The sequence below is a fragment of the Delphinapterus leucas genome, chromosome 8 (genome assembly GCF_059928025.1).
Source record: "Delphinapterus leucas isolate spDelLeu-1000000601 "Yukka" chromosome 8, BTC_Dleu_Yukka2, whole genome shotgun sequence".
NCBI classification, from domain to species: domain Eukaryota; kingdom Metazoa; phylum Chordata; class Mammalia; order Artiodactyla; family Monodontidae; genus Delphinapterus; species Delphinapterus leucas.
In genome coordinates, this window is record NC_143136.1 from 71,954,612 (window position 1) to 71,971,680 (window position 17,069).

Sequence of the window (17,069 nt, forward strand, 5' to 3'; positions counted from 1 at the left end):
TCTGAAGCAGCCGACCGCCTCCAAGGCGCCAAGAAAAAGAGCTCAACTTATAGTATCTTATTTCCAGGTGATTTCTATCATTTGATTTGCCTCTCAGAGGATAATTTTTTTTTCTCTCTCTCCAATTGCCTCTCTTCAGTCAAGAATGGGAAAGAGAGAGAAAGGTTATAGATATATGGGGGGAGAGAGAGAAGTAATAAAAAGTAATTTTAATGCACTTGGGCTAGGATCTGTGTAGCAAGCGGGATCTTAGTTCCCCAACCAGGGATGAACCCATGCCCCCTGCAGTGGAAGCACGGATCCTAACCCCTGGACCACCAGGGAATTCCCTGGGCTGGGGTATTTTAAAGCCATTGACTCTGTTTTAAACAAAACATGATGACTTTTTTTGGGTAAACTATTCTGGTAAAACAGTAAAAGCTTCCCAGAATAAGCACAAAATAACACTTTCCAGTATTTTTGTCTCTAAAGGTGGAAAAGACACTAAAGCTAAGGAAGTATTAATTCAGTGTTGCACTTCTCAGAGCAAAAGTAGATATAAAACCATACAGTTGCCAAGTTTATTAAACCTGCAGCAAAATAATAAATATTATGTCTGGCAAGAACTCAGGATCAACTATTGGCAGACTTCCTTTAATGTGATACTTTTGGACATTATAATATCAATGATGTAATAAGAAAGCATAGTTACTCTACCTACTCTTTTCTTAATATAAATTTATTTATTTATTTATTTATTTTTGGCTGTGTTGGGTCTTCGTTTCTGTGCGTGGGCTTTCTCTAGTTGCGACGAGCGGGGGCCACTGTTCATGGCGGGGCGCGGGCCTCTCACTGTCGCGGCCTTCTCTTGTTGCGGAGCATAGGCTCCAGACGCGCAGGTTCAGTAGCTGTGGCGCACGGGCCTAGTTGCTCCGTGGCATGTGGGATCTTCCCAGACCAGGACTGGAACCCGTGTCTCCTGCATTGGCAGGCAGATTCTCAACCACTGCACCACCAGGGAAGCCCTCTACCTTCTCTTAACATATGCATGCTAACAGATACTTTACAGTTGGGTGAAACCTTCTATGTAAAGAGCATACATGGATGTTTTACTGTTTATGAGGGAAAAGTGCTTGACAGCTTCTTGTTTGTTTTTCTTTTTAATCACTGAAAACCCATGCTTAAAGGGGAAGAAATTTTTAAATTTTGGCTTGTGGTTATTTTTTGAACCAAAAAATTTTCTGGAAAAGGTTTGTTGGATTCAGTATTGACAGAGTACAAGCAGAGAACAGGAACAACATCTCTACACTAGTTGAAGAGTTGACACTTGAATATTATTTCTCATAGTGCATTATTGCCAGAGCACAATTGTCTGTAAACAATATGGACTTTGATCTTGATTCAGTTTTTAAAGGAAATCATGAGAATTGTGCCTATGATTGAATTTTGGTCCTTGAATATATATTCTTCAAAATGCTGTGAAAAAAAATGAGCAGTGAATAGAAAACTCTTGTTTTCCACCTTGAAACAGGTTGGCTGTCAAGAGGGAAGTTAGTCATATGAATTTTTGAAATCAGATATGATATAAAAATATTTTTTCATGGGAATTCTCTGGCAGTCCAGTGGTTAGGACTCAGCACTTTCACTGCTGGGGTCCGGGTTCAATCTCTGGTCAGGGAACTAAGATCCTGCAAGCTACTTGCCAAAAAAAAAAAATTCTTCATGACCCTAAAAAAGACCATTTCTGTGATTTCAGATGGCTTGCCCCAATGGCAGCATGTATCAGAAGCTTGAAAAGCCTAAAATTGTCTTTCAGGGCTAAATTATTACATTAGTGCTGAAAATAATATATTAGGACAAACTATAATGCAAAGAAGGCTTTATTACTATGAGATGGACTGTTTCACAAATTAGGATATGCATTCTTTTTCCACCATCTCCACCCAGAAAAAATGACCACTTCTAATGTGTACTCATTTCACTTTGAATACCTCTATTAGAGTATTTAACACATTGTATCAGATATTTTGGAGTATTTACATTTCTCAGTTGGACTGTGCACTCCTCAAGGGCTAGTGATCATGGTCCTCCCCAAAAGAGGTGTGCTAGTAAATCTTTCTGGGAATAAAAATAATTACAATTTACAAATAATAACACATACAATACTGTATTGTAAAATCCATATAGGCGATTGATTCATACAGAATGCTTTGGTTGATTTTTACCAAACTCTTGTTTCTATAGCCCTGTCTGTAGCCAACCTATAGGTGTGCAATTGTTGAAGAAAGTAGTGTTAACATAAATGGTCATTGATATTTTTGTCTAAGTAAAAGAGTAAGATGAAAATTAAACTTTACTTTTTCATCAATGATGTGACTTCTCACTAACTCATTAATAGTTTTAAAATAGTATTAGAAGATTATTTATTTCAGTGTAACATTTTAAATTTAATTTGATTAATACTTTTTTCTATTACTTAAGTCTAGACCAGTGGTTCCCCAACCTTTTTGGCACCAGGGACCAGTTTCATGGAAGACAATTTTTCCATAGACTGGGGGCAGGTGGGGATGGTTTCAGGATGATTCAAGCACATTACATTTATTGTGCAGTTTATTTCTATTATTATTACATTGTAATATATAATGAAATAATTATATAACTCACCATAATGCAGAATCAGTGGGAGCCCTGAGCTTGTTTTCACTTGCCACTCACTGATAGGGTTTTGATATGAGTCTGCAAGCAACTGATTTATTATGGTCTCTGTGCAGTCAAACCTCTCTGCTAATGATAATCTGTATTTGCAGCCACTCCCCACCGCTAGCATCACCACCTCAGCTCCACCTCAGATCATCAGGCATTAGATTCTCATAAGGAGCGCGCAGCCTAGATGCCTCACATGCACAGTTCACAGTAGGGTTCGCACTCCTATGAGAATCTAATGCCACCACTGATCTGACAGGGGGTGTAGCTCAGGCGGTAATGCAAGAGACGGGGAGTGGCTGTAAATACAGATGAAGATTTGCTCGCTTGCCCACTGCTCACCTCCTGCTGTGCGGCCCAGTTCCCAATGGGCCATGGACTGATACCAGTTCGTGGCCCAGGGCTTGGGGACCCCTGGTCTAGACTATCAACAAAACATTAAGCTTATGCCCTGATTTGTAGCATTTGCCGATTTCTAGGTTGTAAACATTCCCACTGTGGTCTGTTTCAAGCTACCAATGTGATATCACTGGTAATAGAGTTGGGAAGAGATGGGCAGTAGCACACCACTGTATAGCTTTTTCTGCATGCTACAATGGACATAAATAACCTCAAGGGCATCGATAATAGTAAAGCATAATAAAATAAGAAGTGATGAGTTGTATTTATTTGTTTTTAATATAAGTTTGAAAATATTTATTTTTGGTAATGGCTGTGTTTAACTAGTAGCTTGAAGAATTCCTAAAGATTTAATTTTTGACAGCATGTGCTTGTATGAGTTGGATTCATCACACTGCTGCCCCTGGAGTGGTCCCATGCATAATCTACACAGCCTTATGTGACTGATTTGTTAATTGATTTAATGCAATCAACTTAACATGTTTATCATATGCCCTTGGCTTTTATGGAGGACTGCTATAAGACCATACACATGATGTCTATGCATTGGCTATAAGATTACATCAAAACTTTGACATTTTACTCCAATGTTTTAAGTTTGTCTTATTGAATTGGTCACTTTCTTATTTATCAGACAAGAATAGTATCCTGTTCCCTCTTTGTTTTATCTGCCTTGAAACTCACAGGTAAATTGTACACTTGATCATAATAACTGTTAGTGCAGGCCAATAACATTTCATTTAAAAAAAATCTTATGTTCAAATTTTAAGATATATATATATGTATATATACGTATGTACATATACATACATATATACATATAATACATATACAGACCTTCATTCATACATATATATGTATACATACAAACACAATTTCAAATTAGGTTTCCTAAGGTACATTTGATATGAAATGTTGAATAAAGTCTTAATTTGTTTCCTTTATTTACCAGTTTTCAAAGTAATGAGTTGGTTCCCTAGCATTCTTCAAAGGTGAACAATGTGTTTTTTAAGTATCATTATGAACTCATGTCTTAAGATATATTTGTTATGTTTCAATCCATTGTAGTTATTCTTAACAAGTTCAAATTGTCTCATCTTTGGCCAGTGGGAGCCAGTTCAAGTTGGGTTCTTCAAATTTACTCTCAAGTCCTTTTTATATGACCCCAATAATCTTTGATAGTTTTCATGCTTAAAGGTATGATAGGGTATTTTAGGCTTATCTTGGCCATTACCTATCCCAAACCTAGAATCAACCTTTGCTTCAAGGAATTTGTTTCAGGGGCAAATGATGTTTAGTGTCCATAATTGGAAACATAAGTATGTGCTTGTTGCTACTGAAGTAGTCCCTGTTTTTAGGCATTTACAGTGGGCAGAACTAAGAAATATATATTTTTAAATATAAAATACGTGATGAGTTCATTCTAATACATCCAGTTCAAATTCACGATCACAGAATTTTTATGTAACTCATTGATTTTACATCTGTTTCTTTTTTGTCCCACATCAAAAACACCAACTTAATTATCCATTTGCTTTTTCTCAGACTGTGCATACAATAATATTACAATAACACTACCAATTAATACCACAAAACTATGGCTAATGATAACAAATTAAGTTCCTATTTTGTTGCTTCTTTAAAGTTCATTTTCTTAGTTTAAATCCTATGAGGAAAGTACTGTTAAATTATTGTGTTTGTATGTGATTTTTAAAAATTACTGTGTTTAAAGTCACTTAGAATATTCTTCTCTGTATGGTTATGCCACCAACTCCATATACAATTAAGTTCATTTATTTCATTTAGATGGGATTGCTTTTAAAATTTAATGTATTTTTGTTTTATAATTATGTAAATTATTTTATGTTTCCAAAATCACATTTTTATGAGAACACTTCCTACTATTCCATCTTTACTACCCTGCTCCTTTCCTTTTTACAGGTAACCACGTGTTTTAAGGTTTTGACTTTTCATTTAAAAAGTGAAATACATATATAGATGAATGGTAGCAATGCCATAGATGCTTTTCTCTACTTTGATTTTTTTTACTTAACAAAATACTGGAGCTGACAGTGAAATACTTTATATTCCATATATTCTTTATTCCTTTTAAAAAATTGCATAGTACTTCACTGTATATGTGTACTATAATTAATTCAGCCATTTCCCTATGATGGACATTTGTGTTATTTCCAGATGTTAACCTAAAACAATAAACGGTCAGTTACTTTACCAGGAAAATGGGTTTATTTGGGGGCAGCAAAGAATTGCAATTCGTGACATGCGACTCTGTGAATCACATGCAAGTCCAATAAAGAAAAGGAAAGAAAATTTTTTTATAGAGGAGAAGGGGAAGTTGGGAGAGATGTTGATAAACAAAAAGTCCATTGGAGGAAACTGGGAATTCAAAGTATAGTGGCTCTTAATTGGCTGAGTTGTGACAGTTTCATTGGCTGAGCTGTTGCCAGGCAAGGAAGAGATCTTTCTTCCTTCTGCTGGCATTTGTAGTAAGTAAAACAGTGTCACTTCCAGCTGGAGATGCATGGTATGTCTTTTCCTATTGGGATCATTGTATGGACCTTGACTGGTACATGGGCTCCCTCTTTTGGCCTTCAGACTCCATTTTAGTGAGGTTTCTCTATTAATTTTCATGCAGACTTTTGCTATAAGAAACAGTGCTTCAATGTATATTTTCTTATATACTTATTTTATATTTTTTCAGTTTTGGTCAGATTCTTGGAAGTGGGATTTGCTAGACACAAAATAAATGCATATGTAACTTTGCTAGATACCGTAAAATTCTCTCTCGTTGGAGTTTTTCTATTTTTCACTCTAACAAAGAATATTTGAGAGTGTTCCTTTTCCCCACAACTGCCTCACTAACAGGCTGTGTTGTGAAACTTTTGGATTTTTGCCAATTTGTTGGGCGAGACATAGTATCTCAGTGATTCTTAATTTGCATTTCTCTTATGAACAAGGTTGAGAATGTTTCTATTTAAGGGGCATTTGCATTTCTTTTCCTGTGAAATGTCTGTTCATATCTCTTGCCATTTTTCTCTCAGGGTGTTGGTGTTTTATTCATTTTTAGATACTCTTTATATGTAGGGTTATTAAATTATCTCTGATATGTTACAGATTTTTTTCACAGTTTCTCATTTGTCTTTATACTTCACTTGCAGTATTTTTTTCTTTTTCTCAATACAAAAGCTTTTTATTTTTACATATTGAGATTTACCAATATTTCACTTTACTGCATCTAGTTTTGACCATTGTTAGGAACGTTTTCCCTACTCTCCAACTATAGAGGAATTGACCCATAATTTCTCCTAGTACTTGTGTGGTTCAAATTTTTATATTTAAATATCTGATCTTCTTGAAATTTATTCTTGGAACAGATCCAAACTCGTCTTTTTCCTTATGACTACCCAGTTATCCCAACATCACTTATGAAAACGTCCATCTCTTCCTTACTGCTTTGAGATACAGCCTTTGTCTAAGTTAAATTTCCATATGCACTTGGGTAATTTCTCAACTTTCTATTGCGTTTATTGGTCTTTTTATTTCATGTGCCAATGCCACTGTTAAATTATTAAGACTTTATAGCATATTTTAATATCTGATAGTACACCCTCCCCCTACTCCCAATGCTCTTTTTCAGAGTTTTCTGGGCTTTTCTTGTTTTTTTTTATTCCAAATGAATTTTATAACCAACTTGTGCTTATAACAGCATTCTTTTTTTGGGGTGGTGGTGGTGGTGCTGTGTGCCTTGTGGCACGGCATGCAGGATCTTAGTTCCCCGACCAGGGATCAAACACATGCCCCCTGTAGTGGAAGGGTGGAGTCTTAACCACTGAACCACCAGGGAAGTCACACAACAGCATTCTTAATCAGCAATGTTTATTTGAAGCACCATCAGAGTTTTTTAAAAAAAGGAAATAAATACTAGGCCCCCACCCAGACCTAGTGAATCTCTAGATATTGGGCCTGGGTATGTATATTTTGAAAAAGCTGTCCAGTTGATTTTAATAATCCCATTTAAAAATGACCTAAGGGGACTTCCCTGGCGATCCAATGGTTAAGACTCTGCGCTTCCAATGCAGGGGGTGTGGATTCGATCCCTGGTCAGGGAACTACGATCCCATATGCTGCGCAGCGTGGCAAAAAAACCCCCAAAAAACTTATAAAGCATAAATTCAAGGTCTAATTCCAGACTACTTTATGATTTGTTTTACCTTACGTATTCTGGACCTTACTAAGTGACTGCAGCATTTACCCAGTTCCCTAAGCCAGAAGCCTCTCTAGTTTTCCTTTAGTTCTTCCTTTCCTTTAACTCTCTCTGTTTTCAGTTGGTCACGAAATCCACATTTTACCTCAAAAACGTCTGGCTTTAAACCTCCAATACCACTGTCTCTTACCCCTTTTCTCATGGACTGTTCAGCAATCTCTTCATACTACAGTCTATTATCTGCACTGCCTACACAGTTATTTTTCCCTAAAAATAAGGTCAATCATGTCACTTCTTTGCTGACCTTTGTTGGCTCTCAGGATAAATTCAACCATGGTACTTAAGGCCTTTCACTCTCAGGTCCAAGCCTCCTTTTCCTCCTTAGTTCCTGTTATTCCACACCTCACACTGAATATTCCTGTTACAATGAATTTCTCACTAGTGGATGGACATCACACCTAGTAGCTCTTTGCATTTAAATTTATGGTTTCTTTCACTTAGAATCTGCTCCTGCCTTCCTTGCCTGGTAAGCTCTCAGTATTTGAGATGCAGTTCAAATGGCATTTCTTTGATAAAGCTTTTTATAGACTCTCAGTCAGAATTAGTTGCCCCATTCTCTTTATTCTCACAAAACTTTATTATTTGTATCTTTATAATGTGATTTTTGTGAGTCTTTAATCTCCCAGGAATTTCACACTTTCAACATCAACCAGAATGTGAGCTTTTCATGTTTTTCCAGCCTCTAGCAGAGTGCACAGCATACAGCAAGCACTCAAATGTTTGTTCAGTGAATGAAAACAAATAAAGCTTCATTAGTCTGTACTGATTGAAACAGAAACAAGACATGACAGTGGCCAACTTGTTCTACTATTAAGATCTCTCCTTCGTTTGGCTTTTTGTAGTTTATAGTCAGCCTAGACTTTGTTCTCTGTCCATGGCAATTCCTTACTCTTTGAAGGTCCATGTACAATACCTACAGTAGTAAATACCTGTCCATCTTTATATCTGCCTGTTTAAGAAGTTCTGTCTTGGTCCTAAAAATAGATGATGCTTTATAGAAGAAAGTGCAACAATTTAGTCTATAGTGGTGGAATAATTAGTTTATGGCATTATAATTTAGTTAAATTATTGGTATTAGTAATTAGTTTAGGTATGTATCACATAGAATTTCAGAAATAATTATCAGTTATATTGGAAAAGATCTATTTGATCATTAAATTCTTTTACAGTTCTGTACATGATCAGGTATTGATTTAGATGATGATCTTAAGTAGAAGACTAAGTGCTACGGGAGACAAATTATTTTAAAACTTGTGATTATTTTCTCTTTTTTTACCCCCTCAACTCTATGATTATGTTGTCATCTCTGAAATGATCAAATGTGATAACATGAAAAAGGGAAGGAATCATATTAAAAAATAATTTAGGCACAACTTCTTAGTAAATGGGAATCAAATACTGGAGTAATCCAGTTTCAGATTTTTAGTGTATCATTATTTTTAAAAATCAGTTTTAAAGGTAGATTAAATTGGATAATTAATATATTTGAATTACCAAATAACAACAAATTATTTTAAAGATATATTTTAATATAAAAATTGAAGCTTTTGTTTTTTATTGAAATATAGAAAATTCATTTTATGAATTTTAGATATCAATCTGTGTGAGTTTTTCATTTGTCAACTACTTTGTTAATTATTGATTTTCATTTAACTGTATTTCACCTTTAAGAATGTTGCAAAAATATTTTCCAAACTATGTAAAGAGCCCTGATGATAATAAAAATATAGTTTTAATATATTTTAAAGACACCAAGATCAAGTTCTTCATTATCACCAGTTTTATCCCTTATTCTAAACTTTGATGACACTAAGTCTTATTTTAAGTTACTTCATCATTCAACCAAGGAAAAGACAACTTTGTGTTATATGTGGCTTCAATTTTAAATTATATATATATACATTCACACACTCTCTTTAAAAATTTTTTTGAACTGTGGTTCTAAAGTCTCCCAGGAGAATGATAGGAATTTTTAATGTGAATTTTTCTATAAGTTAATCACTTTCATTATCTGTGAACCATTTTTTCTATTGATTAGGCATATATCCAAACTTTAAATTACTAAATGAGTTTTCTTATGTTAAATAGTTTCCCCCACAGGATTTTTCCTCTAAAAACTAGGCAATGTAAATTACATATTCTTATGAAACTTATTGTTTGGAAAACCAATGTGCCATCTTCAAACCCAGTATTATTTCAAAATGTTATTGGAACCAAAAATTGAACTATGCTTTGCAGTATACTGTTTAAAGTATTTAAGTAAAAGATACATCCTAGTTATCTAAGTTATTCAAGTTTGCCACAACTTTATTTCAAGAGAAATGTTTTAAGAGAATTCTTTATGAAAATTGAGACAATTTGAATCTAGCTATTTCTTTTTATCCTTTCAAAATTGAATATTTTCAACAGTAATGCTAGTGATTAGGCAAAATGTCAGAAATGGATTGTTGAAATACTAATATTAAAATACTTTATTTACATATAGAAATATCAGTGAATTGTCTTGTTTACTTCCAAATATTTTAAAATACTGTTTTGAGTAATGACCACTATTCTATAAAATGCATGAACTTTTTTATATGTTACTTTGCTAAAGTAATATGCAAATGATGGCTTTCCACACTTGTTGTAGTCTGTATTTTTCTTCTGTAACATTATTAGTAAATTTTGATATTGTGGAACTGTTGACCAGTCATACATGTACAGAGCTTGGCCTCTGAGTTAATTAAATATGAGTTAATAATATATTATAAGGAAATTATTATCCTTATTACAGTTATTAGGTGGTTACTCAAATTATAGCTTCAAAAGGAATGCAGAGCATGGAAAACTCAGGATTAAATTATGCATTTGAACCTTAGGCCAGCTTTTACTGTAGAGACAGTTTTCTGCTAAGACTGAAATTGTATGTCATTGAAATTAAATGCTTTTCTGGGGATGGAAGGTTCCAGTTTTTAATGAAATTACTGAGTGTGGTGTAGTGAAATGATTAAAATCTGTATTCCGGGAATGTGGCAGGGAAAAAAAATCAATAAATGCTAGCACAGCTTTGCTGCTCAATGTGCATCCTGAGAATGAAATAAACTACTACAAAAATAATAATTAAAAACATATCAGCACATTAATTTATTTAGCATCAGTCTCCTGAGACATCATCTTCACTAATTTTTAGCATACATTTTACTATATAATGAGCAGCCTTCTTTTCAGATATCCCTATTAGACAGGCAGTATTTCTGCCCTTCCCCCCAGCGCTCCTGCATTGCAATCATTGTACTTGCACTTATTATGTTACAAATGACCGAGGTAAGGCTGACATTCTCAGTGCATGCAAAAAGACCTAGTCTGCCAAGCTTTTTTTTTTTGTCTTAATGAAGCAGCTTTGTGAAATCTCCCCATGTGTTAATACTAATGAAGATCCTCCAGCACAATTAAAATCACAGCCAGTGGCTGAAGAGGAAACATAAAACAATAGCATCTTTTAAGATACATTTATCCACATATGCATGTACAAAATATACATATATGGTCAAATTAATTTTCTATAGCTTGCCTTTCACTTGCTCTTTATCCTGAAAATTAAATTATGCAAGTTTTAATTATATGAACTTTTGAGACTTTAACGTGTTCCAGGGGAAAAACACTACCTCAATGAAAAAAATTTTTAATTATTTATCTTCTTGGGTAATAAAGCGTTACCACGGTTAAGACCTTTTTAAAAGAATCATTTTTAGGAAGCTACAGGGTGGTGTGCCGTAGGAGGGAATTGGGTGGACTTCACCTTTAACTTTTTTGGTTTTAGGATGCTGAAATTGGTGGGAGAAAATGGAAGGGTAAAAAATAGGAAGTTGGAAGAAATTCTGGGGATAGACAAATAGCACACCTTGTGTGTAATTTAAAGATGGAGCAATGGGCTACCCAGTTTTCACTTGATTTTTTAAGTGTTCTAATTCGTACAATTAGCTATCCTCCCCCCTTTTTCTTTTGCCCTCTCAGAAGCTGGGGGGAAAAACTACTGAGGTTACCTTTTACAGTTCTAACTTATAACTTTAAAATGATTTACTATTTTAACGTTTTATTTAAATTTTAACTCAATCCATAAACATTACAGCAGCTTAACTTGCCGGTGTCAGGGCAGTAACGTTTTACCCCGGGACCATTTTGCATCCTGCTTTTTATTTTATTTTGAGTTCCAAACATCCACGAGTTTTTGGCATATTACATTAGTTGGCTTTTAGAGTTTAACCAAATTCTGAGTTTACAGACAAAAAAGTTTAGGTAGAAATGGTTAATATATGCTCCCTATTCGCCAGTGTACTTTTTTTTTTTAATTACGTGTTCAATCCTATTTTCTGTCTTCTCTACTTTTAACGGCAAAACAAAACATTTGAGTTCCTTAACTTTTTCCTGGGACAAGGATCGGTGCAAACTCAAAGCTACAGGATTCTTGGGAGGAAGAAGCAACCCCCTCCCTCCCTTGGCTACTTTAGGAGCTGATAGGTCATTTATTATTGGAACTGAAATGGTATAAACAATTCTCTTTTTTCCCTTGTTAACAGCAACTTTCATTGTTAGAGAGAGGAGAGAGAGAGAAGCCTCGTTGGTTGACGTCACTTGGTTCATGAAGCCTTCGCCTAGAAGTGAAGCTGCTGAACAAACCTTGAGAAGAATCATCTCCTGCTTCAATCTGCTGCTGGATAGGAACTAATCAGAGAGAGAGAGGCGGAAGACGGAGAAGGAGGGCGTCCAGGGCTTTCCCGATCACAAATCTCACCTCCACTCCAACTCTCTTTATACTTTTCTTGCAAAAATAATAATAGAAATAAGGAGGTGGTGGGGTTTCCAAAAACAAAAATCGTAACCTTCAACCATCTGGGGAAGGCAAAAATCCCATCCACCGCAACTCTCAGTTCGAAAGTAAAGGTGAGTTTAAAATCCTCGGGTGTGAGGGGTGCGGGTGACGATGAAAATTCCAAATATCGTAAAGCCGGTTGAAACCGAAAAGGAGAAACTACGCTCCAGAGAGCGGGTTAGACTCCAGAGTTGCTTATCTCGAGGCGCTCGCCCTGCCCGCCCTGCTCGCCCTGCTCGCCCTGCCGCGGCTGTTTACCCTCGCCGGTCGGTCTGTCTCTTTGTTGTGCTGGCTGGAAGGCTGGGGTGGTGCTCGGGGTCCCGAGTGCAGTTTGGGGGAGGAGGACGCGGAGATGCGCGGTTCTGGGTGGGAGGGGGGATGCGGTCTCAGGAGAATGTAAACTTTATTCCTAGCTGCCGGTGCGGGACTTCGGTCTAGCAGGGCCGCGGGCCGTGCCTCCGCCGGCGCGGGCAGACGCTGCCGTGGCGAGTCTGCCTCCTTTGTGCCGGCCGCCCTGCTCGGCCGCCCGGGCTTCGCGTGTCCTTCCTCTCTTCGGCTTCCAGCGCTCAGGTCGCCGCCAACAGTTTGGCTTCTCAAAAAAAACAACCTCTGGCACTGTTGCGATCGCCGTTCCTACCGGGGAATAGCCGCTGCTCCCCCCATCCCCGCCGGGGTAGTTTCAAGATACCCCCCCCCCCCGTCCGCCTACTGCTGCCCTTTTTTGCCTCCGCCCCCTCTTCCCTGTAGGACTGCTTAGCTGCGCCTGCCACCCCACCCCCGATTCGGGCCTCTTTTGCTCTCTCTCCTGTAGTAGCTTGGAGCTCAGGAGTTTACAGAAAGTGAGCTGGGGGGGGGAGGGGGCAGGTGGGACTGGGAAAAGATCTGGATACCTGTGAAGGTCTGTTTCAGTACGCAGAGGATTAGAGGAGCATAGCTTTTCCGACAGTAATGTCTGTCTCCCAGCAGTTCTTCCCCGGGAGCTGCCCCCTGGTCTCAACTCTTCTTCGGTCTTCTAGTGTTCTTGTTGCTCCCCCTCCCCCCTTCCCTTTCGCGGCTCCTCTCCTCTTAAAGTAGTTCCACGAACCCTAGAATTGGGACTTGGGAAAGGAAGGAAGTGTTCGGAGAGTCAGAGCTGGCCCTGCTGTTTGGGAGATTTTCCCTTCTTTTCTCTCCCTCTGTATTTATCTTTTGTGTGTTGCTTCCTTATAAAGAGAGAAGCAGCTGCAGTCCTTGGCCGAGTTGTTGAAATTTATCCCTTTGTGTATATTACAATATCCTCCATTTTTTCCCTCTGCCCTCTAAACAACAAGCGTTTCGCCATCTTGGGCAATTTTTATTCCCAAGTCCCTCTTTTTTATTTTCTTATTTTTTAAGGAATGGAAAGAAGCCTTAGAAAGTCGAAAAGTGTGTTTGGGTAAGACAAAGTTTAGGGAATGTTCAGGGGGTCCAGTGACGTCATGTAAACTTTATGGAGAAATTTTCCCAGGAGTAAATTTTTCGCTTAATTTTTTTCCTGTTTTAAGCGACCATGTAAAGGACCATGTAACTTAACAGGCTGACGATAAGCTGTGCTGCTTATTTTTGTGTTCTCTCAAAGTGAGCCCTCAGTTTCTGCACATTTTATGTTTTGGTAACAGGTGGAAAATTCTGTGCAAAAAAATGGTGGTAACTTTTATAGTGTCCTTTGGTATTCACTTAGCTTTTGTCTGTATGTTTCTTTAAAGGATTTGAATGTTATTTTTAACTAACATGTTTCCTTTCTTGTTTACTCCACTCTCTTATGTGGATTTGTCTTTCATCAGCTTGGTTAATATTTACGTATACTTATTTTAGATGACTTAGATCCCCTTTTGTAATTAACTTATATATTTTACATATGCCTTTACATTTGAAAAGGTACAACTATTGAAAATACCTGGAGATATGGATACTTGAAAAATTTAGTAGCAGTATTAAGTAAAACTATTGGTGAAAATGTAGTTAGTATTTAAAAGGCAGAATAGATTTTAAAACATATTCTATAATCTCAAGTTATATGCCCTTTGTCAACCATTATGAAAAGATAAACAGTAAAACTGGCATTTTAATTTGCTTGTCTAAAATAGTTTTTCACCTCACTAAAGTTCGGTTGGTCACATGATCAAACTTAATGATACACTGACTGGTATATAAATTAGAGGCACTGTAAATTGAATGGGAAAGTGGAATTCTGTCTGCTGTAGTCATTTTCAGTCAGCATATTTACTTCTCTTCTAACAAGGACATGAAACTGTCTATTTAATTTGCATTCTCTTTGTCTTCTGGGTTGGGGAAAAACATTGACTACAGTTAACTCAGAAAAAGCTAATAGAAACATTTCTGAGTACATTGAAAAGGTTTGTCTAACACATAAAAACTTATGTTGTATGTGGTATGCTTTTATCTCTGTAGCAGTCATATTTGGTGTTTTCTGCTATGCTATTTATTTAGGAATTTGCTTTATGTAAAACGCTATATAGAAAGCTTGACTGAATTGAGCCTGCCATTTATGTGAATTGTAGGTAGGTGAAAAATGTTTAAATAGTTAAAAGCACATAGAACAGATGGTTCTAAATTATACATGCAACAAAGGACTAGAAGATTTGGCAGATTATAAATGGCAAGCAACAGAGGATAAGCAGTTTAAGAAAATGTTAGTTAAGTACATTTGATGTCTCACACCTATTGTAAACACTGTACATATTGTCACTGTGCTGCATAATCAATAACTTAGACACACTGAGGTGCTTGTAAGTTTCAGATAGAAAAAAGTAAGATTTTACAAATGTTTGAAACGAATTGTTGAATATAAAATTATTTTAAGCCTGTGATGACAAGAGTTTTTCTTTTTTTTAGAAAATCAAATTGTATGCTTTAAAACAGGAAGTTATTTATAAGAACTTAATATTGTTGTACTCATATAATGGTTTGGAGAGAAGTAGGAGTAAATATATATTTTGAAATACAGAGAATAGTATATTTACTGTTATTATATGTTAAACTAGGGCTGAACTGTGTAGCAGCATTTACTCTCTCAAACACTACTGAAAAATATTTTTAGACTCTGCAGTCTTGGAAATGCATTTAATAGAATACTGTTGGCATAAGTTACTAAATACATATTAAATGAAAGAAGGGTATATTTTAGTATTAATTTTTGAGTTTGTGCATAACAATAATAAGGTTTTACTTGGTAACTATAGTTTACTCTCAGTTTTAAAAATGGAAAGATTTGTGTGTAGGTTTTGCCTTTCTAGAAGAATCTGAGTAATTATATTTTGCATTTTCAAAAGATTTAAAATAAAAGTATTCAATTTGGCAGAAATTTGTTTTTATTTTTATAAGCCATTTATTTAAAATGCATATGAGACTGTAATGGAAACCTTGGAATTTTAATTCTGTTGCCCTTTCTCCCATTTCTTTGTTTGCATGTTTATTATAGAACTGCAGTGTAAAGGAGCAGATGTTTTGCCAAACATCCTGATGTGTTGCTTTTTCTTATGGGAGTGCATAACTGTTCCTTCTGATGCATCAACTTGACAGCTGGTTGATTTCATGGAGCTGCTAAGAAGCCATTAGTGGTGTCATTGAATTGAAACAGAACAGTCACTCCCAGCTCGAACTGCAATTGTTAATGTCTTTGTTGCTACTTTTGTGTTACTATACAAGATGTAGGATATCACAGTTGCATGAAAGTTCAGTTTTTTGTCTTATCTCCTTGAATTAGTGAAAGTATGCATTAGAACTTGATTACTTTTAGGTTTAAAGGTTTCTCAAAGAAAGCTTTTAAGTTGTAGTTTTTGGGTTTTTGACCTAGTCCTAGCTAGAAGCACCAAAAGAAGGTATGATTTAGCACAAAGTAATGTGGGGATTTTGACCCCTAGATAAAATTACATCATCAAGGTTTAATGATTTTTAATAAACTTGATATTCTGAGGGATTAATTCAATTACCTAGCGAGGTATTTTAAGAAGTTTTTGCTTGTATTTAATTAAATATTTTATATCATAAGGTTTTAAAAATACTGTGCTTTATTTAATAAATGTTGACTTATTTGAATAAACATTTCTTTAAACTTTTGTTGCAGAAGATAATCAGAGGAGAAAAGAATTATTGAGGAAAAGGGCAATTTGGGGTTTACTTTTCTTTATAAGGAGGTAAAATATCACTAAATAATTGACTAGTAGTCATTAAATGATTTTAAAATTTGAAATTATATTTTTATTGTACTAGTAACTTTTATTGGTAGTTTCAACTATCATACTGTGGTACTAAAATGGTGTCAGATCACCATTGATGCCGAAGTGTTTTCTACTTTTTCTAATTACTTGCTTTTTTTTTGGTGGGAGAGGAGATCAGAAAGGAGAATTAAGAGTGATAATCTCAACAGAAAAAAGCACATTTAAAAAAATTTGTGTAAAAAAACGTAAGGGTGATAAGTTTAAGGATAAAACGTAGCTTATCACTGTTAAGAGATATTTTCTAGTTGTAATATTTATTGATTTTTAATTTTAAAATCTTTAAGTACACTAACAATTTTTCAAAGAGCTTGACATTTATAACATACTTAAAAGTTTGCTTTTAAAAGAAATTCTTAAAATGAAATTGATAATTAGAATAGATAATTTGCTGAGGTAAATCCCATTAAAAGGACTTTTTATACAATATAAACAAAGTTAAACACTTATAATACACTGCTGAGTGATTTCAGAATTATGATTTCCTGAAATAATAAGTTTTCTGAACATGCTTTTCTTTTAAATAGATCATACATTACTGAGACTAAAGGTAAAATTTATATTTGGGTAATAATGCTTTTATATAACCTTTTAA

At 35.5% G+C, this 17,069-nt stretch overlaps 1 protein-coding gene across 1 annotated transcript in view; it reads left to right on the top strand.

Annotated features, from left to right (window-relative positions):
• The window catches only part of BAZ2B (bromodomain adjacent to zinc finger domain 2B), a 385,114-nt gene that overhangs the window by 74,520 nt on the left and 293,525 nt on the right, over positions 1-17,069 (top strand). The window contains exon 3 of the mRNA XM_089915998.1: positions 11,926-12,289. The gene's annotated coding sequence lies outside the window, so the exon portion shown is untranslated. The remainder of the gene's footprint in view (positions 1-11,925; positions 12,290-17,069) is intronic.